The sequence below is a fragment of the Thunnus maccoyii genome, chromosome 16, assembly GCF_910596095.1.
Source record: "Thunnus maccoyii chromosome 16, fThuMac1.1, whole genome shotgun sequence".
NCBI classification, from domain to species: domain Eukaryota; kingdom Metazoa; phylum Chordata; class Actinopteri; order Scombriformes; family Scombridae; genus Thunnus; species Thunnus maccoyii.
In genome coordinates this window covers 3,710,015-3,736,549 of record NC_056548.1, presented here as the reverse complement: position 1 = coordinate 3,736,549, position 26,535 = coordinate 3,710,015, and the positions used below count along the sequence as shown (strand labels likewise).

General features: G+C 39.1%; 1 long non-coding RNA gene across 1 annotated transcript in view; it reads right to left on the bottom strand.

The window, feature by feature from the left end:
• Positions 1-26,323, bottom strand: part of LOC121914044 — a 42,657-nt gene extending 16,334 nt beyond the window's left edge. Inside the window, exons 1-2 of the long non-coding RNA XR_006100445.1 lie at positions 25,460-26,323; positions 3,994-4,136 (exon numbers count right to left, since the gene is read on the bottom strand). This is a non-coding gene — a long non-coding RNA (uncharacterized LOC121914044). The remainder of the gene's footprint in view (positions 1-3,993; positions 4,137-25,459) is intronic.
• Positions 26,324-26,535: the final 212 nt, after the last annotated feature.

The following is a 26,535-nucleotide window of genomic DNA, read 5'->3' as shown; positions in this document are numbered from 1 at the left end:
ACATTGTTTCATTATGTTATTCATACATGTTGTTCGTATTTTGTAAGACAGATAGTTGACAATTTGCAAACTGTGTCTTTAACATCTTATAGATACACTCTTCATGTAGCCAATCCGCCAACTCTCAGCCTCCCGCTTCATTTAGCGCCAGGCCAATGAGGTGAGTCCTTCGCGTGCCTCTATCTGCCCCTTAATGACATAGTGGGAAATGATTAACATTATCCCGCTCTGCATGAAAGCCTTCCAGCAGCTGTGCTGGATATCCATAATACTTGGCGGGACGTTATGTGCTGTGCTGTGTGTTCATTAACCCGGCAGTTGTTTTGGGAAGAATGGAAAACGTGTCTGGAATCCTGGATGGCGCGGCACTCGGGTCACATGCATGGACAGCGCACGATAGCTGTCGACCTACTTGGAGGGAAGAACAATAAAGGAGAGCGAGAGATGATTGTGTTGTAGAAGGAGGAGGAATGAGTAGCGGCATTAGGATCATGTGTCGTCCGACAATGTAGCATGTAAGCTAATACCAGATTCCAACAGGAGCTGGCTATGGTGAAGGCTATTGATCCATAACACACACATTCATGTTTCCATGCTGCATGTTAGGCATCAACATTGTTCCAGTGCCAGAGAGTGTGTGGAGCTTTAGATCTGAGTAGCACAATGAAAGAGGCCTGCATCAAATAGGCGCAAGTCATTTCAGCAATGGTGGTAAATGTTCATTGTTTACTTTAGAAACAGCAGTTAATAATCTCACTACATGGTCCATTTAGTAGCTGTTCTGGAGCTTTCGATTGGATCACGTGAACTGAGTTTGCTCAGTTGCCATGGAAGCGTAGATGTTCCAATTTCCATTTATTCTCTAAGCACTTTGAGGACTTCTTGTCCATGTTGGGGCAACAGCTACAATTCCATCATAACTGGCCATGATAGCTATGATCACAAGCTCCAGAACAGCTACTAAATGGACCTTGTGATGAGCTTATTTTATTAAATGTTGTTTCCACAGTCAAGAATGAATTTTCAAGCTCAACTTTCAAGCCGACAGGAGTTCAGTGACACCGAGTTAATCTCTACCTTTGTCAGAACTCACTGCTACTCAACATGTTTCCAGAACATATGTTGTGCTTTGCTTTTCTGTAATATTTTATTCTCCATATCATATATTTAGTATGTGCTGCAAACGTCACAGTTTTGTCTTTACGTTTTCTTCTTGATGTGATCAGTTCTCTGGTCTTTGTTTCAATGTCATGAAACAGTCTAATCCTGGTTCACTTTGTTAGACTCATTTCAAGGCAGGCTTTTTCACAAAAAGTGTTGCTTTATGAAACATAATAGTAAAACCAAGTCCTCCAATTCATTGCTGCGACAGGCTTCCATCTTTGGAACTAGACATCCTTCAGTATGCAATTTAACACTGAACCACAAGGTCTGCTAGAAGTCCAAAAGAGAAGAGAAGATTCTAGGAAGCGATATTTCAACAAGGAATACCTAAAGGACGGACCTGAGATTTGGAAAAAGCAGAATAACTTCTATGGATTAATTTTTATGAAAATTATTTAGATGTATTGAGTGGTAATTTTCTTGTTGTTAAATGGTTGCCATATTTGCAGGCGACAGTTTTTCATCCAGCACACTTGGCTACGGAGGAGGAGTAGCTACTTGATACAACCTTTTAATGTTTTGAGTGACATATTCCAATCAGCCTTCCTGCCTTTTTCTGCAAAATATCAGCTGACTATTTTCATTCTTGTTTATCACATTTCCAATGACAACCATGCCGGTCCACCAAACCACAACACCTGGAAAACAGCCATATAATGAACAGTAATTTAGTGAAGCTGTTACATATTTAAATATGTTTTAATGGACATTTACATTATTGTGTCCAAACCTTTTGTCTTGTACTGTAATTGTTAAAAGCAGCCGTCTGGGATCATCCTTCTCTGAGAATATGTGGATTTAGTTCCAAAGAAATTCTAAACAGCAACAAGCCTAACAAGTTGCCATGCTTGGACAACACTAACTGAACATCATGGTTTTCGCGCTCCATTTGATGCTTGGATCGTCTTGGATCATTTAAACGATCAACACAAAGCGGTCTCCACAGCAACGCGATGAAGGCTTCGCTTGATGTTTAACCGAAAGTCTCACATTTTCTGCATCCAAAGGGACAACTCATTGTGGCAGATAATCTACTGGCAAGATGAGCGGCTGTCATACCACGATCACCAAGCATGCAGTGATGCTAGATCCACCTCGTTTCAGGTGAGTCAGCTAGCTCACTGGAGCAAAGACGCCATAATGGATGAACGGATGGACAGATACAAGCATAGTGGTTGCACTCCACATAACCCTGGTTTAAGATCAACAAAGAAGAGGTAACTATTTTATTTATTGTAATTTTACATTGACTTCTCTCCCAAAACAAGGCAAAAAGAACAGAAGCTCTTACTGGAAAGTGAGCTTGTCACTACGAGGTTTCTGGTTCAAATCATCTCATATTTAAATACTTTTAAGCATAATAAAAAATCTTTACAGAAAAATGTATTTATGCTGTACTTGTTCCCAACCCCATGTCAGCAAAAACTCCAGCAAAGTTAGTATTTTAAAAAAAGACAGAAGACTTGCACCTGTAGTTCTTTTTTTAGCCTTGTCCAGCAAATTCCTCCAAAATAGCTTGTGCACTTTAATATTTACATTCTTCAACTTGAACTTGAGACACTGTTGAAATAAAACAGGTAAATTGAAAAAGTTTACTGCTCTCCAAGGCAAATATTTTCTTGTCATGGACCCCCGAACAACATAAAACCTCAGATGGACAAGACTTTGTACGAAAACATACATTTTGACTTTTTGAACTGATTGCAGGGTATGTATGAAGGAGTCGCACTTACAGTGAAATCTACACATGATTTCTTGTCAAATGAAAGTGAAATTCACCTTTTCACCAGTTTTGCTGTAGAATGCACCCAATGCACTGAATGCTGACTCTTCTTTGACAATCATTGCTCTAAAGGGACGGAGTTAAAATGAGCAGGGTAAGGGTTCCTTTTTACACTAAGGTCACACACAAAGCCAGATTCGCAAACTACAGGGACAATATTTGGGACACACTGATACGACAGTTGGTTGACAAATGAAGCATGGAAAGATAAAGCCATATCCTGGCAGGACTATTCTGTTTGACTACCTTCAGGGCAACAACAAACAAATGACTTGACTATTTTCCTATTTCCCCACCAGAATCTTGCACCTAACAGTACTGAGAAAGCTTTGCAACAGCAGTTAAATCCTTCATTTTGGGGAAAAAATACAGAAAATATAATCAAACAGTTAACTGCATGAATAAAATATGAAACATCCAAACACTTGATGATCTCAATATTTATAATTTCCTGGTCACGGCTGTGTATTCTGGTTGAATAAAGGTATTTTTTTTGCTGTGAGTATCTGAAAATTAATGGTCCTTGCAGCTTTCTAGTCAAGTCAAGTCAAGTCAAGTCAGTTTTTATTTATATAGCTCAATATCACACATCACAAATTTGCCTGAGGGGTCTTTACAATCTGTACAGCATATAGCATTCTCAATACTTTGACCCCAGAATCGAATAAGGAAAAACTCCCCCCAAAAACTCTTGCTCCACCATTCTTAGACTGGGGCATTTTCAGCAGCAGTGTGAACATTATAACCTATAATCATAATTGGACCTCAAAATTCATGTTGAAATGGCTCAAGTGGTTGAGGTTTTGGGAATGTTAGTCAGGTATCCCAGCAGTGCCAGCCTGGCCGGGGTATCACGGTACAATCCGAGGTATTCCCTGACCTGCTGCTCTGGCGCCGCTCAGCTTTTAAACACAATGACCCAGATATAATGAAGCCGGAGAGGCTCAATGACTTTCCCCAGCCTCCTCCTGCTTCACACACACACACTCTGTCTCCACACACACACACACACACACACATACACTCAGACTTCAGTCTACACACACCTGTTTTCACCAGCGGCGTGCTTTAGTCTCGCACATTCAAGTGATGATGAAATACGGCCACAAACACTTGTGCTGCGCCGCGTCCCTGTGAGTCTCTGTGACAGTATCCAGCTCACGTCCAAAAGCTGCTCAGACCGCATCACCTAATAATAAACACACACACACACACACACAGGCTGGTGGTGTTACAGGACGTCTTTGGTTCCCTGTTCAAAAAAACACTTTCTTCCTGCCTTTACTTACATTTGCATCAAAAAGCTGCACAAGTTTTAAGCACATTTCTGAGATTTTGGCAAAATAAAATATGAATTAGTGCTGGTTTCTATGAATAAAGTCAAGATGAAGATGATAATATTTCATAACAGATCAAACATCAGTGACTCTAATATATCATTTTACTTTATTATTATGATATGCCTCCCACCGCAGATGCATTTCTGTTATTTTAGCGGATGAATGATACTTTTGATCCACTTTTGGTTTGTTTGTTTGTTTTTTTGGTGGCGGATCTGGAAACCTGAACTGACGATGTTGCAGGTACAACAACGCTTATTATATTCGTCATTGCACTGAATGGTGAGCTGCAGAAAGACGTGAATGTTTTGTCAACATTAGCAGAAGCAGAAGCAGTTACCACAACAGGGAGGTGCATTTGAAATATGTGTTTTTGCCTGTTTTGTATCTTCTCTTCATTATGTCAACTTTTACATCCTCCGCCTGGCATTAAAACTGTTTCTGCAACATTTATTTGTTTTTTTTTTATGGTTCCATATGGATTTTATGCACAAATGAAAACTGGTGGATGGAAAAATATTTGTTTACCAAGAGCTTTTTTTATACATTCTAATATGATTTACAGCACATGAACACATTGTTAGCCTCTGCACAAAAGTGCTATATGTGCAATAATTACAGTCTGTGTCATTGTGTTTTCATAATGGCCCTGCATCATTATCACCGAAACACACCCACTGTCCCAAGACAGAAGTATTCCCTATTCAATGACGCCTAGCACTGGAATAAAACCTTTGATAACTCATGCACATTAATTAGTACTTTTGAACCTTGAATTTGTAGATTTCATACCATAAATTGATGAATTTGCTCCCCTGTGTTAGCTTCAGGGTTTTGTGACAGTTGGAGCTGAAGTTACAGGTTGTTGTAGCTCGTACAGTCAGTTATAGCTGGTTATAGTTTAGTGTAACTCACAAATGTTATCACTTCCATTCCCCTCGGGGAAAAGGGTTTTAAGGGCACAAATAGTTTATTACTTATTTGCGTACATTATCATACTATTTACACCCGATACCTGCAAGGTTCCATATTATTCATATCACATCCATTAATTCTTCATCCAAAGTGTCAACTCTGCCTCAATGTAACCTTAAAAAAATCTTAGCAGTTAAGGTTTTGGCGCAGCTTAAGAGTTGGAAGATGATTTCTACACTATGAGCTTCTATGCTGGCAATTAAACATCACAATCAGTCTTCTGAAACCTACTATCTGGATGCTTTTGAAGGCAGAGGCTTTGACAGTATGTTAGGAAGAGGTGAGGGAAGCTTGTACATGGGTAGGGAGAAAGGGAGGGAAGGAGGAATGCTCGGTGGAGCTCCTGAGGACAGCAGGAGAGCCGGATTCCTCCTCAGAGCGACCACGCCTTGGCCTCTGCTGGCAGCGAGCCCTCCGACTCCTCCCAGGGTTAGGGCCGAGTCCACATGTTCAAACGGAGATGAAAGGCCCCCGGTAGGAAGGTTGTCGGTGCCAATACCAACCGCCTGCCAAGTAAGCCCTGCTTAGCGCGCTCTCCCAGATGTTCCCAACACTGAATATTCTGCTCTTCGCCTCTCCCCGGGGACGAGGAGGGAGCCTCCGCTTGACCCCTTCACATCAAAGTGTGGAGGAGGACTCAAAACAATGAGCACTTCCAGAGAGAGAAGGAGTTTTTTTGTGTGTGTGTGTGCAGAGAGGGAATCAATGATTTAGGAGGGTAAGAAGTGGGTTGGGCCCCTCATCAGAATAGCTGACGTTGATGCCTATGTCCTGTGGGTATATATTCATACAACAGAGAATAGGCCAACACATACTTTGAGCCCACGCCCTTTTACTGATAATTTCATCCATACAGTACGTGCAGGGGGGAGTTTCGTTCCCTATGGCAACATCTGCTTCACCGCAAGAACTATTCATAACCTTAAAGAGGCTATAATCAATACTTTGATAATAACAATGCATGAGCTGACAGTGTGTAATGTGTTGGTCGTGGCCCCTAGTGATGAACTTTCAGAGAATTATCAGTGACTCTGCAGCTCCTCTCAGCTTTACGGAGCTTTATAGCAAGTTTCAGCTCATTGTTTATCTGTCCGGCTGCAACTTTACTGTTTTGGTTCACTCTCAGTTGTCTCATAGCATCGTTTTTGGCTGCAGCAGGCAGCTGTTTTCAGAGAAAAAGCTCTAAAAAGCCACTGTACATTACCTGCTCAGCACCAAACAGCAAACAGACACAAGTTAGCTGTAGACTAGCTGGTGAACGTAGTGGAGCATTTAGCAGCTAAAGAGCCAGATATTTCCCTCAGGAGTTGGTAGAGAGCAAAAACAGAGATAAAAGAGTGAATATTGGACTTACATTCACCAGGTGGACAGAAACACGACTCCAAATGAATGATAATGTTGCTCCGTAACTGCTGGATGTGGAAATAAGCAACTGTTAACATATCAACTTAAAAAGCTGACGATATGTTAATGTTGTGTTCACTACTTGTTTCTGCTGATCACAAGTGGTAATGCTACTTCAGTATGTGAAAACACATGATTACAAGTTGTCAAAGTATTAAATATAAAAAACTCATTATGCAGAATGTTACTTTGTCTTTTATGTATTTTATAAATGAAGCAGAATATGTGGACAGTTTCAATTCATGGTCCACTTACTAACTTTTCCTAATCATATCACATGGTCTTTATCTGCAGATAGATTTTGCTTGCTTAGTCACAATAAAATGGAAGTTAGAGCATCTCAAGCTTCAGTAATGTGGTGCTTTTCCAAATGAAACAGAATATGTGGGCGTGTAAAGTTATGAGAGTGGTTTAAATCAAATCCTTCAGATTGGATAGGATCGCTCAGAGATGGGTGTTGGTAAGCAAATATGGAGCTGTTAGAGAAATATGGAGCTTTGCTGACTGTTGGCCACCATCCACACCTACCCCCTCTATGTTGAGGAAGATAAGAAAGAAATGTAACAAATTAGACCTCAACCACATTTGTTGGAAATGTAAACAGTTTCTGCCAACTGAGATCCAAAAGCACGCCTCTAAACTATGCTGTGGCTAAGATCCACAAACTAACAGTGAAGAAATGTTTTATATAACGAGGATGGTTGTCTGGTCTCCCAAAATCCCATTTGATCAGTTAAATGAATGTCATCAGAATGATTTTAATGTTTTATAGAAAGATAAAAGAGAGATATTTTGCATATCTTTAATATTTACCAAGAGATAACTGAACAATTAACCTTACACAGACACAAGAACAACTTTTCTGTTGCATTTAACTAAGCCAACATGGACGAGGAGTCCTAAAAGTGCTATGGATGAGATTATAACAGCGACTGAGCTTGCATGTCAACAGATCCATCTCCATGACAACCGAGCAAACTCCATTCGCTGATGAAGATCCTGTTACACAATTAAAAGCTCAGGAATAAAACCAGAAACCATAAAACCATATTAGTTGTCAGAACAACCAACTTTCATGGTTGACTTTACATATTGTTTGGACTAATTAATCTATAGCAATGAATGATATTTTTTTAAAACTGATCATACATTTTGCATAAAAAATCCAAATCTGGAAAGTACCTATTAACTATAGCTGTCAAATAAATATAGCATGAGTAATGAGAACATTTACCTCTGAAATATATTTACGTGGAAGTATAAATCACTGTAACATAAAATGGAAAACTCAAGTAAGGAGGTAATTAAGTTAATTTAGTGCATCACCACATGCTTCCAAAGGGACAATAGAAAAAGGGAAGTATACATACTTAATCAAAATTATGGCCAACAGGAACCATTTTGCAGGATATTACCTTGATAACAATCAAGTGCATTTCATCAAAACATTGAAACAGCAGGCTCGCAACATTTGTCAAAGCACTTAAGAAAATGTGAACTATGATGTTTGCAGATGACACTGTGATCTTTAGTGAGAGCAGGAAGCAGGTTGAGGAGAGCCTGGAGAGGTGGAGGTCTGCACTGGAGAGAAGAGGAATGAAAGTCCGTAGGAGCAAGACGGAATATATTTGCATGACTGGGAAGGAGGACAGCAGAATGGTGAGGATGCAAAGAGTAGAGGTGGCGAAGGTGGATGAGTTTAAATACTTGGGGTCAACTGTTCAAAGTAACGGGGAGTGCAGAAGAGGGTGCATTCAGGGTGGAGTGGGGGTAGAAGAGTGTCAGGAGTGATCTGCGACAGAAGGGTACCAGCAAGAGTGAAAGGGAAGCTTTACAAGAGGGAAGTGAGACCAGCTATGTTGTATGGTTTAAAGGCGGTGGCGCTGATAGAAAGAGAGGAGATGGAGCTGGAAGTGGCAAAGCTGAAGATGCTAAGATTTCCGTCGGGATTGACAAGTATGGACAGGATTAGGAATGAGGATATTAGAGGGACAGCTCAGGTTGGATGGTTATATTGGGAGAAGGATGCTGAAGATGGAACTGCCGGGCAAGAGGAGACAGGAAGGCCAAAGAGGAAGTTTATAGATATGTTGAGTGAAGACATGCAGGTGGTTTGCACGACAGGGGAAGATGCAGAGGACAGGAAGAGATGGAAACGGATGATCCGCTGTGGTGACCGTTAACGGAAGCAGCTGAAAAGAAAGCAGAGGAAGAAGAAGAAGGAGTGTTCAGTTAGAAGACAGTACAATACTTTGAGTTATTTCATTGCTTTTGAAATCTGAGTTTAATGCAGCCTGCCTGGCTTACATGCACACCACCCAAGGCTACACATTTTATAGACAAGCCTCAACTCAGAGAAGAATGCTGCAACTCCCAATATCATCCACCCATTCATCACAACAAATGGACTGATTCTCTTTCATGTTGGGAGTTTTGCTGCACACACATAATGAAAGCCAAGGAGACGCTTTCACAGGAAAGGGAAAGTGGATCTTATCGTGTTACCGTCAAACGCGATATCTTGATATGCTTACATAATTGTGCGTGCTGCACACTGTTAATTTGGGCCGGTATGTTTTATAATGCAACAAAAACAGCCTTAAGGTGAAAGGAAAAGTTCAACTGCGGTTGATGGTTGTAAGTGTGGTTTCTGCATTCGCACGTACAGACAACAATATTTACAGCATGTCTTTCAAATAAAGACTATTATTTAAATAAAGTTATTTAAAACAGAAATTACATCTATGATTTTACAAAATATGTGTATCTATAACACAATAAAATGTAAAAAACACAAATACAGACATTAATATGAAAAGTATTTTGAGTAAATCCTCAATTATCATTATTATTGTTATTTAAATGGAAGTATTTTAAACAAATGAAATAACCAGTATATGTATGTACCAGTATATTTATAATATAAAATTATACATAATTAATATAAATTAAAGAAGTATTAATGTTAATAATCAACATTATCGTAGTATAATCAGAATATTAACATTTACAGATTTACACCGAAATGCAGACTTAAATAATATTCAACAGGCACACTTTTAAATAAATGTTTTCAAATATTTTTACAGCTGAGATTTTATAAAATACATGTTTATACACCAGTATATTAAGAATGCAAAAAGATACAAAAATAATAAAAATATGAAAAATACTGGCAACTACTGATAAATACAATAATTGAAATTACACGTGTATGATTAATTCTGTATTCAGAATATAAAAATATACAACTCTACTCTACAAATCTACACGCACATACAGACAAATAATGATTGAAATGAAAAATGTGATACTTTCACAGCTTAAATTTATATATTCTACATGCATACTTTATATACCACTGTATTTAAAGCATAAAACTATACTAAACAATTACAAATGAAAGATAATAAATACATTAAAATACATACAAGTACTAATAATGATAATGATAGTATATTTAGAGTATAAAAATATACACATTTAATTGACAAATGTATATGCACATACAGACATTAATTATTTTTGTTTGAATTTAGAGTAAATAATTTTAAAACATATTAAAATTATATAAAATTACATTGTTTAATGAATTACATTGGGTTTTTTATAAAGTATATGTATGTATACCCTTTATATTTGAAATACAAAACATTTAAATAATGTAAATTACAGAAAATAAACAGAAGTATTTATAAGGATATTAATGGGGGGAAAAAATCTGTAATTTTGTGTGTATCTGAATCTGACTTTCTTCTAAATACTGCAATGTAAACCAGATCTGGAAACCGATTGGTTGTACAAACTGACTTTCTGACCTTTCACTCCTGTCTCTGTTAGTCTGTCCAATTCACACACACACACACGCACACACACACACACAGACATGACACGGGGCGAGTCGGACCTTACGTCATGCCATTTGCACGCTGTGAGGTCGAGCCCCAGGGCGGTTGGGTTGAGACAGCGCGATAGACTGTCCACTGTGTCATCAGTTGGCCGGAGGTGCAACAATAAGGCTTAATGCGTGATTAAGTCCCAAATCAGCTCTCATTACGAGTGAGCACGTCAACTGTGAGTGCAGCGTGGCTCCCTTTCAGAAAACTGAACCCTGCATCCAAATCTACCCTAACACCCCCCCGCCCCCCACCCCCCACCCCTCTGCACTGGCACTGTGGCTCCACCAGTTTCTGCTGCTTTTGTCGCTTTGCATCTTTTACTTTGTCATCATTAGCCGGCGTCTGTCTTCTGATACTTTTTTTTTTTTTTTAAAGCTGCAAACTTTCGTCATGAGTCAGCACATATGGTTGGTGCCACCCTGTATGTTCTCGCTCCAGCGCTTGTCATTCAACTTGATAAACGGTCTAAAACATTTAGCCCGAGGCCTAAAATCCTTCACAGATACTGAAGATACAGATAGTGAATGTGCCAATCTAAAAATGAAAACATCAACCCTGTCGTTGGCCTGTCTTAATTTAGCTTCTGTATTTTTCAGCTTTCTGTATTTTTATTGCTTCCCTCAATACGCTAATTGCATAATCTGTATTTCTGTAAGTCATTTCATCCACATGAAATCAGAATTTTTGTGGTTAATATGTTCTTTGATTTTAGTTTTTCTCTTGCTATTTTTTTAGAGATGTAGCGAAGTAGCAACCTAGCTATGCCTCCATTCTTAATCCCGCCTACAAAGTTTTGATTGGCCTATTGTTCCCTTAAAGGGGAACGCCACCGATTTTACACATCAAAGTGTGTTTCCAGGTGTTGTGGAGTACTACTGCTTATGCTATGTGAAATCTGATGAATTGCCTCCACTGATGTCATTTGAGTCAGCATCAGTTGGGGGTGAAAACTACAAGTTTGAAAATGAAAAAGATCTGAGGGTGTGGAGACCTCTGTGTGTTTAAGTGTTGAGGTGAGAGCATTTACCTCAGCCGACAGGTCTGCAGGTACATTTTGTTCCTGTTTGGGGTTTTAGCTAATGTGTATTTCTCCCTCTGCTCTCTCTGTCTCCTCCTTTCTCCCATCACTTTCACTGGCCTTTGGCAATGAAAGTGCAGTAAATTATCGTGATGACATTGGTGCGAAAAGCATTTTTATAGCTTAAAGAATGTGTTATTTCAGTTTATACAGAGATACACAGTAAAAGAAATATGAGATCAGTCATACAGTGAAAGGGACGTTATTGTTGATAGAATATACCAACACTGATACTTAAGATGTAGCTAGTTTATCCTGTAATGCTGTAAAATTTTGATATTTTTTAAGCCCCAAAAATGCTATAAATTTCAAGGAATGTAGTATTTTTTTCTATTGTTGTTTCGTCTATTCTCAGCACTTTAAATGCCTACATTTACAAATGACAACTGGATAGAAAAAAAGGAAATACTACTTAACACATTATGACCTGAGGCGCCCAATAAAAAACGCTCTAAAGCAAAAGGCATTGTTTGTAAAACCTGAGGCTAAGACAGGCTAAGAGTGCTGAAGAAAACAAACAAACAATGTATGACATATATATATCAGACTGTATTCCTCTAAGCCTTTATGATATACCGGTTGATACTGTAAACTGAATCTCTGAGATGAATTACTTGAGTTGTTTGACAAAGACACACATAATAACCTTTAACACAACTTCTCTGCTTGTCTCCTCCTCTTTTCCCCCCATCAAAGCTCTTTCTTCATCTCTGACATTCATCAGATCCAAACCCCCCTGAAGTGAAACCTCACACTGATCTGTGTATTCCTGCACACTCAGCTTCAGGGCACATTTCCCCCTGATTCGTCTAACGTGTTCTGTCCCTCCTCTCCACGTTCTCTCGTCCTGCCTTCCTCGCATTTCAATCAGACTCCAACCTTTTACCTCCCTCCTCAAAAAAAACTGCTAGATTTGGTTTGTGCCAGCATTACATCTGTCTCCTTCTTTCTTTTGTTAAATCCCTTCCTCAGTGAAGGAAAGCATTGTTTTTGGACTGTATATCTCTGCACTCGCCTCCCAGGGCACATTTCACTCATACCGCTTTATGCTACCTGTCAATCAACACACCACAGGCACTAGTTGAAGTGCCACAGTACAATATGATCAAAGAATAATGGACCATGGCCGTAGCTAATCGTTAGAAACCTCTTCTGCTACCCTGAGGATTTTGTGCTGAAGAGCTGAATTGACATTTTAAATCAAACATGTTGAGGTTTGCCTGTTTCACTGAAGTGAAAGAGAAAGACCAAAGAGTTTGCATGTCATTGCCGCTGTCAGAAGACACACTGTTAACTGCAATTTTGATTGTTTTTAATGTGCTCCTGCTTGAAGTGAAGTTTTTTGCGACCCTTGGGCTGATGAAATCCTTTGAACGTTGTGTGCTGAATTTCGCAGATTCACGCCTATCAATCCCAAAATTTCTGCTGTTCTTACAAAGTTCTGATTCTGCAGAGACAGCGGGGGCTTCACTTCACCTTTTTAAACTGCAGGACATGAGATAGCAGATATAGACAAACACCACCAGCAGGATAAAGTTACTCAACAGACGTGGGGTGATTTTTGCCCAAGCCTTGCCTCACCAGCACATGTCTATATGTATATCTATATCTAGGTTTGTTGGACTCGAGCCTTGAGACGGAGTAATGAGAGCCAAATCCATATTCATGCATGTTTGAGACTTTTCTACACACATTCAACACACACACACAAACACTGAGGGTTATGATAAACATGAGGTTTCTGATGATTAACATGTGAGACGCCCGTCTGTATTCCTCTGGTGTCCATCTGTCACAAACACACAGAGCAATCTGCCCATTTACAAGTACAACTGTACTTACAGTGTAGTACTACAAAATGTACTATACAGTGCAGTACAGGGTCAGGAAGTTAAAACGTATGCAGCATAACAACTTTAAAAGTTTATAAAATGCTTCTAAAATTAAATTTGAGGAGGTTAAAAATGCTAAGTAAGAATGCCCTCTATTTGAAATCCACCATATTTATAGTTTTGATATTGTGAGAGATTCAGATGTGAATAAAGCAAAAACAATTTCTGCTTTAGTTAGACGTCTCTGTATCTTTTGATCAGGTACAGAGACATTTGAAGCGGGAGAGGAACGTGCAGATGTAAACCAGCAGACCAGAGGCAAGCTAGCATGTGTATCTATGCTGAACTAACATGAAGCCAAGACACATAGGAAAACATACTGGACCACTGCTGCAATGATTCTTCATGGTCGTGGCACACTTTGACTTTTACATGTTAGCTTGTTCCTGGGTAAAATTTGTCGGCGGCTAATGTAGCATGGAGTTGCTAGCTGCTAGCAGAGATGAGGAGCAGGCTGCAGAGGTTTGGTGACCTCGCTTCTTTCTATCTCCACACCTCCTGATTTTTTTTCATTTTCAAACTTGTAGTCTTCAGCGCCATGTGTAAAATCTGTGGAGTTCCCCTTTAAAACGCTGCTCTTTAGCAGGTAGCTATAATGTTTACCACATTTACCATGGTAGTTTAGCATGTTAGCATGCATTTTCTAATTACCAGTGAACACTGGAACACTACAGCTGAGACTGATGGGAATGTCAGTAGTTTTGCAGGTATTTGGTCACAAACGTCAGCCTCATGGTGGCGCTGGAGGGATTACAAATGTAGGATTCATCTTCTGGGAAGCATAGCAAAATTTCATGAGATATTTCAATCTGGACTACTAGAGTCACACCACCAGCATGGCTAAAAAAAATAATTTTGCATAATGTCCATGTGCACAAAGCAGACTCATGTTTACAGCTGGCTCAGGTTGATTAATACCACAGTTATTAATCATTGATTTAGACTAATCTACAGGATATAAAAATGTGAGGATGATCACTATTGCTGCACCACTTTGTGATTAACCATGAGCCATGGCGAAGTTGTTACGAATCATTACTAGTGATGAAATCTTTAGTGATTTGTTCTTGATGATTCACAGACGCTCTGGTATGAATGTGGTGTCATCTGTGATCAGCCATGAATGCTCTGTGATTTATTCAACTTTGGTATGAACACATCATTTCTGTGGTTGAGTTTGCCAGACTGGCTGTACAATCTTCACCCGAGGAAAGGTACAAGCATTGAGTTTGTTTAATCAAGAGTCGTGTGTAATTGCTGATTCACTGGATTTTTGGTACCAACATGGCATTATTAACAACGAGGTGGGGTTCAGCTATTTGTTGAATTTTACTCTTGGATTGGCTGTGCCATGCTTTCTTCTACAGTGGGTTTGCCAAGCTATTGTATAATCTATAACTCTGACCACAGCAGCTGTCAAAGTAGAGAAAAAGCCGTGTATAAACATGGATCAACCTGACAGGGGAACACGACCAGCATATAAATCTTCTCCTTCCAGGACCTTGGCTTTGATGTCCGACAACAAGAGCGGACCTGTGTTTTTCCTGCGAGTGAAACCAAAGACCTCAGCGGACTTTGAGGAGGTGGTCGAGGACCTTTTCTGCTGACGTCTCCACTTAGAAGAAGCCTTTGAACTGAACACCTCGCAGGGAGGTTTGTTGTCCTCTGCTCGCCGGTCCCGGATGGATGACTGACTTGTCTTGAAAGGGAGGTTAGCTGCCCTTCAGAGACGACAGCAACAATGCTAAGTGGCTCCTGTTATGAGGCCTACAGATCCAGACAGAGGTTAATGGGCCACTTCACCTCTGAGTTTCCAGGTCAGATCTCAAGATAGACTTCAGCTCCGTGACACAGACAAACCACAAACCACGTGACCACCCTCAGCTCAGACTGGACAGGGGGGAGAAATGACTGTCTTCTAATGATGATGTGTTAATGTAATAACTTCCTATTAAAGGGGAACTCCGCTGTTTTTGACACATCAAAGGGTACATACTGTAACAATCCCCTTAACTGCATCCACATTTCCCTCACAAGGAGAGATGCAAGGAGAAGAAGAAAGATGAGAGGGAAAGAAGATACATGATTTTAGAGAACAGAGACATCCTTTCCTCTGAACTGTTGCTGCACATTAATAAAAACCTGCATTCTGTACGTGTACAGATGATTCCTGCTCGGACGCTGAACGCACATGATGATTTCTACTGGCAGGATCTGTTCATTCTATTTATTTGCATCTGCATATATTGATATTCTGACTGTAAATGAATGATCTAATAATCTAATAATATGATTAGCATGTCTTGCCAAAAGTTGTAGTGAAAGTGGAAGGGTAGTTTCTACCCAACGCACAGGAGTTTTCAAGTGAAATCATGCTAAATAACGTAAAGCGAACATCCTGCTGCTGTTTCTTCTCCCTAAAAGTGTTAAAATAGCAAAATATGGGGTGTTTTTCATTATGAGACAGCCACAGGAAACGCAATGTGTTTGTCACTACAGTTAGCGCTGAACATGATTAACGCAAAACAAGACAGAGTTTATCGTCTGCGTTTTATTATCAGCTGACTTTTTTTGTCAAAACAAAGTGGGTATGTTTGGCTGCACTGTAAACAGCTGCTCTTCACTACATGAGTGTTTGCTGGAAGTATTAAGCAGCACTTGCTGTTACCACGGTAACCAGGGGTGTCACCAAAATCAACCATAATTGAAAACTGAAAAGTCAAACTGAAATCACATCCATCCCTCTTTGCAGCCAAAAATAGCCCCCAAAGCCCTGTTTTATATCATTTGGATCAACATAATTTGACTAATTTATTAGAAATTTGCAGCACTGAAGTACAGAACTATGACAAGTCCTCCACCCTTCATCTTGTGGTTCTGGACTTGAAGAGGGACTCGTGTGTCGAAATCTAGCTTTAATACTTTAATTGTTTCAGTTAATATTAAGTTCATGTGTTGTAAAGTTGTGTTTTATCAAATTACACACATAAAACTGAGGGACAAATAGTATTATTCCATCATATGGTTAATGTAAGGCTGCAACCAACTGTTATTTTCATTATCAATAGGTCTGACAATGATTTACTTTAATAATCAATTGATTGAAGCCCAAGCTAGCATATTCAAATTACTTGTTTTGTCTGACCAATGGTCAAAAACCCAAAGATGTTGGTAAATGGCAAATATTCTCATTTGAGAAGCTGCTACTAGTGATTTTTTTTTTGGCATTTTTGCATTAAAAATGACACACACGCTTAATTATCTGTTAATCAGCTAATTGATTCTGGAGTATTACCATGTATTGTAGGAGTCAACAGGGATCCAATGACAAACTTTTGCCCTGGAGCCTCATAGGAGGTTAATGCAGCCATGTACACGGTATCAAAGATTTCTTTTGATGAACTGTCTGTCTGTGTGTGTGTGTGAAGGCGGGTGGAACATTCAGATTCAGATCTTTCTGTGTATTTACATCTGTGTTTCAACGCGCTTCAGTGCCGCTTCTGCACATAAATAACTCCGATGCATCTTCTAACTGCAGTGGAATTTTAATGCCTCCAGTAAATGGATCCATGTGACATATATCATCAGCTCACTGCTTCAACATGGAAACATGTGGAACCTGAACATCCCAGTTTTCACAGTGCTGAAGAGTTTTAAGTCTGTGTTACAGTACGAGGGCAAAAAGAGAGAGAGAGAGAGAAAAAAAAAATGTAAGTGTATGTAAATCAGGACATATTTTTGTACTTCCTCTGTGATCCCCCACCCCCCCTGCAGCCACCCTACACCTCACCCTGGCCAGTGCAGGCAGGTCGGTACGTTGGCCCGCGCTTCAAAGCTTCGAGTTTGCTTTTAACCAAAGAGAGAGAGAGAGAGAGAGAGGAGAGAGTTTGAGACCCAGATGCTTCTTGAGGGATTCCAGCAGAGTGCCAGGAGATGGATCTGAATAACTGACATGCTGGAAAACAGACAGACAGACAGACAGACAGAGAGACAGTGTGTCTCTCACTCCACAGATCCCAGTTATTACTCCGGTGTCTCCAAGCTGCTTCAAACTCTTCTCACCTCAGTGAAACATAACTCTCATTTTAACACCATGATCGACATGTAGAGCTCGTAACATGAGAAGGAAACGCTCACTGCAGAAGTATGCAGATGGGAAATTTGGCCTGAACGTTGCATCTTTTTGTCACCGACTGTTTCCAAAGCCGAATGTGTTATTTAGTATAACTTTGTTAAGTAACATTAACATTCATTTGTTGCATTAAAAAAATTAAAGCCCCCCCCTCAGCTTAAAAATGTGTTTTCCTTCTTGTTCGTTCTGTTGGATGTTTGAGCTTCACTCTGCAGAATGATGCATGTTTGTTTACACATTCATCTGCTGACGGAGGAAAGTTTCTCTGCACTCACCTTAAATTTCAGCTTAACACGTGATTTGTGACATCACAACTAGTTTAGAGCCAATCGTGGTCCAGTATGCAACTTACACGCATGTGATGTGGAAACTTGAAGCCTCCAGTACACAAAAACACTGAAGAAAGCAGAATGGACTTCACAGTGAAGTAGGAGACATCTTGTAATGCAGCAGTTCAACTTATGAAATTAAGAGCCTGGATTTGTCAATAAAGGGGGAGAAAGTAAGATAAGATGAGATAAGATAAGATATATTTGTCTTGGGGTGAAGTGTTGTATACAGCTGCATATAAAACAAGACTATGTCAAAACATAGTGTATGGCTGGACCATGTATGAAACGCTAAAGGGCTTTTAATTTGAAATGACAGATACAGGAAGTGGCAACATGTTGGCTGAGGTGAGTGATGTATAACTTCATCACTCAGTCAGTCAGTCTGTCATGTTTTACATAATAACGTGGAACATATATGGTACAGGTTCCTGTTAACAGGATACAAAGGATAACAAACCAGGCTTCCTTTTACAGTGCAGTTTCAGCTCACTTACCGACTAAACTGTAAAAACATCTGCAAGAACGTGCCCAGTTTTTAAGAATATGTACCTTCACACTAGAGGAAAACTTCCTGCAGAGGTTGTTAACAGGTAAGTATCAGGTAAATCAAGAAACTCTTTATAAATGGGAGCAATAACTCTATAAGAAAGTATTATCTTAATTTCTACCAACATAAACCAACATAAACCAACATAAACCTTGGATAACTACAATTGTAACTTGAACTGATACGTAACAGATGAAATGTTTCTACGAATCGAAACTTTCCTGGAAGTACATTATTATATCTGAGTTTTTACCAACCTAAACTGGTCACAACTACACTTAGTTGAGTTAATGGGTAACAGTGGAGGTTTTTCATAGTATTTCAGCTGCAGTTTCTCTGTATTTACTTACTTTTCACCCAATAATTACCCAATAATATACTATAATTCACCATATATTTACTGGGTAAATACTTAGTAATTAGGGGACCATTAAAGGAAGGGTTACCAAATAATTTCCATTATGTACAGGACAACACAACATTTTTGTGGAAAACCCATCAGACACAAATTATTACTCAAAGCAGAGTATTTTTATATGTCTTAAAACACGTCTGGAGGGGTTCTTTAAAAATTCACAATGTCGTACAAGGTCAAGAGGTGATACGTAGCACAACAAGCTAGCAAAGCTCTGTAAATAGAGCCACGTTCCCGTGCATGCTCAGTGACATCCACCGCACTAATCTCTCTCCTGAGGGGTTACTATCTAATCGCTCTTATTAGTCTTTAGAGCCATTTCAAAACAAACTACGGTAACCACTGTCTTCAGGGATGAAGGAACATTGTCACCCAGTGCAGCGGTGTGACTCATTGATGTGTTTTTAATAGTTTGTGGACAACAATGGAGGTCTACGACACAGAGGAATAAGATATATCAGGCTTTGGACACACACACAATACTTGTTAGTAGATCAGTTCATTGTTGGCTTGGCTCTACACATGAGATTTGCTGATAAAAGGAAAATTATATAAAATAGCAGCCTTAACCTTTAACATAATAGCTATAATATAAGCTAGCCAGGCCTCTCTGTGCCTTAGTTAGAGTCATGTGCTCAAATTTGTAGTTACTGGAGACACATCCTAATTTTTAACTTTAGTAGACCCTCACCAGTTCACCTCCTCTGCAATTCAATTCATATTAAGAGGAATGCCGTAACATAATGTTAAAAAATGAGAATTCAGCGGGTGACAACATGCTTTAAATGCACATATGTTCAAACCTTCGACACTCACTGAAAGGTGCCAAACATGATCACGTTAGGGGTGTGCCCGAATACAAATACATTATTCGGCAAAGCACAAATAGTGGGGTTTTATACGAATATTTGTTTCATATAAATATTTAAAAAATTATTTGTTGGGGGTATTCGCCAGAGGTAAAGCTGAGCTACTGATACAAGCAAAGTGCTCTCAAGGGACTCTCCATAACCTGTTGTTCCCCTTCTCCTTTCCACAAAGTTAGGTTGTAAAAAATAGGCAATAAATGAAAAGTGCAAAGCAATAATTGCCTTTGAAGTTCCTCCCTACACATTACTTTGTGTGCTGTCTCTGTGTTATGGGTGTATAAATAGGTAGAGGTCTGTCTGCAATGAGCACAGTCGTCTATGATCTGGGAGACTCCAGTTCGAGACCCGATGTGGGGACCTCCTAAGGTAGTTTATTCATGAACACTTATTGTAACACTTTAATTTTCTAAAATTAAAAGTGTCATAAAAACAAAAACAGGATTTTTAAGCCTCTTTCCACCTTTATTCGAATACAAATACAGATACAAATAATTTTGCTGCCTCAACAAATACAGATACAAATACAAATACTGGAATCTCTGCACATCCCTAGATCACGTCAGTATTGAGGAGGTGTTGCTGAATTTAGTCTTTAACTTGTCTTATTTAACTAAACAAACACAAAGGCCACACTACAGGGCTTTGAAATCAGAGCACGTAACACAGTAAACGCTGGTTTAATAAACCAATGTAAGCAGCTGTCTCCACTTGGTCCAAAAGATTGTCGTCAATATTGTGGGTGATTAGCAACTTAATAATGCCCTACATTCAGTGACATCTATGGCAACCAAGAAAACCTGTTGTGCACAATCTGATACGAGCACATTGTTCAGGTACAGCTCAGGTTTCCAGACTGTCACCTTCCAGATTCAGCCGGACAGGAGGTCGTCTGCAGCACCTCTACCAGGCTGCAGACACACGGCAAAAAAAAACCTGCCAACGCACACCTGCTTCTCATTCACGCACACATGCTGTATCAGCAGTGATCACTGGCAGGTCGGCTTGCTCATCCTCTCTGAGAAAAGTCTACAACAGAGAAAGGCTGGATCCACTCACGAGGAGGAAAAATGAAGGCTTTTATTTCAAAGCCTCATCCATTTTCAGGAATTCATCAGTCAAATACTTCAAAGATGCGGATGACCGAATCCTCCAAAAATGTTAGTATTTGGATGGCAAATGGCAAACTCATGACTGTAATGTTTTAAAAGCGGTGTGGTTGTCATGTTGGTGGTGGTGTGCGAGGCTGTAGTGCATACTTGAAACTGCACATTACAGATGAGAATTATCAAACTCTCTTACTAGATAATCACATTATCGGTTCGTTATAGTGAGGAGCGTTCTGCGTGGGTCATTGGCAACACACCTACTTTTACAGTTTATGCTTCCGGATTCTTCAATAATCTCACGTGTCTCCAAATGTGTGCCAGGTGCACAGAATGACTCTGGAAAATCATAAAAGGGCTAAAAGCTAAAAATGAACAAACCTTAGCATTGCTGTTGGTGTCCTGTTCCTCGAGTCAGGACAATAATCTATAATAAAAGTCATTACACCCTACAATATTAACGAAACTTCTAAAATATTAACTTCTAAAACCTCATAAATACTCAAAATCTCTCTTATTGTCAACAAGTCCCACGAAAAGACTAAAACCAACAATGTGTTAGTCTGTTTCGTAATACTTTCTGACTTCCATGCCCTGTGTATTGATCTTGACCCCAAGCCCACTGGTTTCTACTGAAATGTAAATCTTTAAAAACAGATAACAAATACTGTACATAATTTCATATTTTTAAGAGTCTGTAACGTCCACATCAGCTGGTCACTGTAGTTTCTAGTAAATGTTACTTAAACAGGAGGAAATATTGCTATTTGTTGGGGACTATTTTCAGTGGCGGATTAATCCACATTTAATGCTGTAGTGAGTATTTCTGGCAGCAGGACGGTGTGTGTGGAACTGAGTCAAAATAAACTACAGTGTGTGTGTTGATAGTGATGAAGGAACGCAGAGGTGTGGCTCATTGACATGTTTTTAAGTAATTTTTAGGCAACAACAGTGCTCTTTGGCATCAGATTCATGGATTTAGTGAAAATAAGAACAATATATCATATTTACATCCTTATCCTTTGTTATGCAACGTTTGTCCTCAGAGTGGTGCTGGAGGAAAGGTCACGGAGGTCAGTAAAATCAAAAGGGCTCATCTGCTGGCAAGCATGAATATTCCCTGTAAATTTCTTGGCCTATTTGTCTATTAAATGTTTATATTTTTATCAGAAAAAAGCACAAAAAATGCCTAAAAGCAGTGTTAGGAGAAAGGTAACAGTCACAAAAAATAATGATTCATCCTCTGGGAATCATGAATTTCTTCACCAAATGTAGAATTTGTCTGGTTAGTAGATTTCATGATAATCTGCTCTGTATTAAATTGTTGGATTAATTGGCGGATGGGCCAATGAGATGTCCTTTAAACCTTATACTGTACATGTGTCAATTTTTTGTCATTTCAAAATGAAAAACCAGGGGCCTGATTTGTGAACAACGTGTTTCACTTAAACATCCATAACAACAGTTATAGACGCTAAAATGTGATAAGATCAACACTCATTCCTGATAAATGTCGGTTTTATCTTGGGTTTGGTTGTAAGTACAAACCTTGTGAGTCCAGCCTGAGCAAGAGAGACAGCTCTGATCTCACTCACACACAGACTCAAACTCATTATTTTATTGTCCCATGTGTGAATCCTGTCAGACAGGAAATAGCTACCAGATCCATGTGGTGAGGAGTGAAAACATTACAAGCCGCGATGGCCGCATACCTCCTCTGATGTCGAGTGCCGTAACAGCTGGACGCGGAGCGTTTACCGTCGAGACTCATCATCTGCCTTTCTCTTTTTACGTCATTTAATGCGTTGCACTTTGACCCCTGAGCTTTCTGGGATGATTTTTCAGCTCCACTTACATTCCCCCCCTACGTTCTTACAGTGGTGAACCTCGGAAGCACGGCATTTGTCAGTGGGTTCATGTGTCTGTCAAGTTCTGGTTAAAAAAGGCACATAAATACAAGGTGGGGAGGAGATCAGTTCTCTGATGTTGCTGCAGTTTCTTTTATGTAATGCTTGTTTTACTTAGTGAAGTTAAAGTAGTGTTACCACAACGTAACAGTTCTCCATTACAATTAACAGTCCAAAATTGTACTTGAGTAAGAATAATGGTAAGTATCAAACGTCCTTATTATGCAGAACAGTGTCATACTTAATTATTGCATAGATATTACAGCAGCAATGTCACATAAATCACAAAAGATAAAGAAATGCAATAAAAAACTAAAAACTGTACTCTCATTATAAACAACAACATAAAATACAAGTACCTCAAAATTGTACTTAAGTAGCAACATTTGAAGTACAGCTACAGTACAAGAGATGGTCAGTTTATCTTGTGTATAGACACTTTTAACATAATATGTGCTTGTCCTGGCTTTCTACGATGCTTTCAAATAAAGCCGGTCAGATGCCAATAGACTTCCAACACACACATTTTCTTCTTCTTCTTCTTCTTCTTCTTCTTTTTACTGTAAGATGATATTGCTTGTAGGCCTCTCGTTCAGATGAGGTGAATGGATGTTTGAATATGTTACGTAAATGTGTATTTATGGCTTGGCCTTACGTCAAGTTCAAATCAAAGTGCTAAACGTACGTTAAAGAAAATTATTCATATGAATTCAAAGTATGAAAACAACAAAACGGTAATAAAGATAATCAACAAACTTTCCTTTGTCGCACTTGGTTCAATTAACCTCTCGCTGCACCATACGTACACTATGTCTTGGCTGATACCACTCTCAGTCAATCAACTACAGCCAAACTATGCTAAAAAAAAATTAAATAAATAAATAAAAACGGCTCCAACAGTGCTTTGTGGTGTTGGATATTGTTGGTCATATTTGTACTTTTAGATTGTCTTTTATGTATGTGGATGATTTCTGTTTGCAAACTTGCTTGCATCAAATTGCTCCCTTGAAGAACAAATAAAGTATTTTGAATTGAATTGAACTGATTCTGCAACACCCTCAATTACTTTTAGTGGTTTTGTTTTTCTTTCACATTCAGTACCAACATTTATCAAAAGTCTCGCTTTCTATAGTACACCTGCACATGGTAGCTGTAGTACAGTATGGCGAAGGTTCCGTGATAAATTGTGTATATTGAGACAACCAATGATATGAGTATAGATGAGAAAGATGTATTGTTGATTCTGTCCCTGTTTACCAAGAAAGTGATATTAAAATATTGGACAGAGGAACCTGTCCCCAGCATGAAAGATTGGATCCTTAAAGTTGTTTCAACAAGAAAAAGTTGTGTTTAACATAAAGTGGGGTGATGTTGAATATACTTGATATGCTGGCAAACAGCTAACCAAGACATCACTAGAGATGACATGTTTCTACTTTAATATCATTTTGGAAGAACATTAAATGAATTACACGTAATCAATAGTCTGTGAATTTACCATCTGAAGACCTATGCTGACTTTACTTATTGTCTGTTTGGAAAGTAGCAGATACGATAGATTCATGATGACTGTTAAGCAATTATCAGTTGTTGGTTGCTCAGAAAGAGATGAATAATAAAAAGGAAAACTTTTGTTTTAAAAGGTTGAGGAAAGATGGTGGTTATGGCAAATAATCTCTGGTAAAGATATGGCTTAGGCGACTAAAACACTTGTTTAGGTTTAGGGAAAGAAGAAGGTGCACATTAATTGCACGTCTGTTACTCGCTACACATAGGGACACTCAACTTCCTGCACTGATACTGAACATTGGATGTAGGATGTAGGTTGTGAGGTGTGGAACTGTTCAAAATGAATGTAATTCAAAGTGATACTGAGCTGAAAGTGTTACTTTTCATCAGTGTTTTAGGTGAAACTTTCTTGGCACTTTGTGTGTATGAGAATCTCAAAAATGCAAAGCAGAGAGACCACAACACTGTGTGTGTCTGTGTGTATTGAAGACATACCATGCCTGATTATTCATGCTGTTAAAGACAGTGGCTGGACATGAGGTCTGCAGCAGCTGTTCTTTGCGTGTGTGTGTGTCTGTCTGTCTGTCGTAGGCTACTTTTAGAGACAAATTTCAGACTAAAGACTAGTTAATTGGGGACGGCTTTTCCAATTGGGGGACAAAAGCCGTGTCCCTAATTGGGAAAAAGCTAATTTTTGGGTCAGTGTTTAAGGTTAGGGTTAGGCAAGTAGTGATTATGGTTAGGGTTAGGGTTAGGGTAATGTCCCCAAAAGTGACCTAGGAACACATGTGTGTGGTTAGGCTCAGGGTTAGGGGTGTAGCGTGTGTGTGTGTCTGTCTGTCTGTCATAGGCTACTTTTAGGGACAAATTTCAGACTAAAGACCAGTTAATTGGGGACGGCTTTTCCAATTGGGGGACAAAAGCCGTGTCCCCAATTGGGAAAAAGCAAATTTTTGGGTCAGTGTTTAAAGTTAAGGTTAGGGTTAGGGTTAGGGTAATGTCCCCAAAAGTGACCTAGGAAAACATGTGTGTGGTTAGGCTTAGGGTTAGGGGTGTTGTGAGTGTGTGTGTGTGTGTGTGTCACTTGGAGAAAAGTAATCATGAACTCACCTTATTTGCTGGACGCCGAACCTGACTCACAAACACCGACTAGACAGAACTCATCAGATCATCACACACGTCTTCCGGAAGGTGAACATAGACTGACACGCAAGCAAAGAAACACAGGATGATATTTAAGAGGAATCTGCTTTAACTTGCCCGCAAAAGTAAATACTTTCTTCTTTTTTTTTTTTTTTTAATCAAAGATAGTCATCACACAGTTGTCTTGAGAACTCCACATTAGTTCATTCAAGCGTTCTCCAACATCGGTGATCTAAGAGTCGAATGCCAAAAAGCAAAATCAAAACCCAGAAGACAAACAAGCGTTTGTAATGAAAAAGGATGATGTCAGTTTGGTTGTTTCTTGTATGTAAAAGGCTTCTGTCCATTTACTTTACACTTATCAGGAAATGTAAGTTTATCTTTCTTCACAAAAGTGGTCATCGATATGTCAACATGAGTGTAAATCAGCTGTAAAGTGTACTTTAGCCTATGATGTTACCTTGGTGTTGTGACTTTCGTACAACAAACAGTAAACCTCATGTTCAAGACGCCGCATCATTTCTAATCACGTCTCATATCACAGACTTCCCAGAGAGGGGATTAGTCTTAGTTTTGTTTGGATCTGTAACCTTGGAAACATGACAGAGCTGATTTCCACTGACCCTCCAAATCTGTCAATCATCTTTAGAAAGCTGCTAAACTGAGACGTCAACAAATGAATCATCACAGTCACGCTTCCCTTTACCTGTATTATTGCTACTATAAACAGTGTTACTACAGTACTGTAAAAATAATGATTAAAATGTCTGTTTACACAGCACTTTTCAAAGCAGTCCTGAAGTGATTTACAAGCAATCATAGATGAAAAAAAGAAAAATGAATTCAAACAGAGGTTAAATAAGAATAAAATTATTATGAAGAAAGGAAATAATAGGATTTAAAGTGAGTATGTCAAAGTATGTACAAGTGTAAACACCTTTTACCTTTAACATCACTTATATATTATAAATACATGGTTTTAAAGTTAAACAGAAATTAAAATACATTTTTGGTAAGAAATAATCATCCTCTTTGTGTGTTTG